The sequence below is a fragment of the Propithecus coquereli genome, unplaced genomic scaffold, assembly GCF_000956105.1.
Source record: "Propithecus coquereli isolate 6110/MARCELLA unplaced genomic scaffold, Pcoq_1.0 Scaffold293, whole genome shotgun sequence".
Taxonomy (NCBI): domain Eukaryota; kingdom Metazoa; phylum Chordata; class Mammalia; order Primates; family Indriidae; genus Propithecus; species Propithecus coquereli.
In genome coordinates, this window is record NW_012148541.1 from 961,861 (window position 1) to 962,505 (window position 645).

A 645-nucleotide genomic window follows, 5' to 3' on the forward strand; every position below is an offset into this window, starting at 1 on the left:
ATAAATCAAACAGAATTTGGAGCATAGGAAATAAATTTAGGTTAGTCACAGGAAAACAAAGTCATCCCTTTTACAGTTAACATATAAAATTTAATGTTGGTAAGTGCCTTCTTTGTTTATGTTTCTGTTTGTAAAAGTAGTACAAAATCATTTTACACATAACACAATATTTTTGGCTTGATAGGGATATTTTAATTTAATGATGTGTGTCACCTCTACACCAAGTTTCCATGTGCATTTTGCTTTTGGCAGCTGTAGGATGGAAATGATTACTTGACCCACATGTCTGTTTGTAGCCAAATATTTACAGGGATCAGAGGATTCTCCTGGGGGGAACCTTATCCTTTCCTTTAAAACCGAAAGTCACTATACGTGAAAACACATATAATCTGAGATGAAAGGGCATGAAATGCAGTGAGATCCCATGAGAGACAATTCAACATAAAGGAGAAGTGAATCTGGACTAGGATCCTAGGCTTATTAGAAGGGTCTTGGAAGCATCAGGCAGGAGTAATTGATTCTGGGTGCACTGTGCTCCTCATATTGGGACATCTTATAACTCGCCACTGTGATTATGATTATACTTCCTAATATGCTAGATTGAGCTTGCTAATATTTTTACTTTGATCTTTGGTCTTCTTTTAT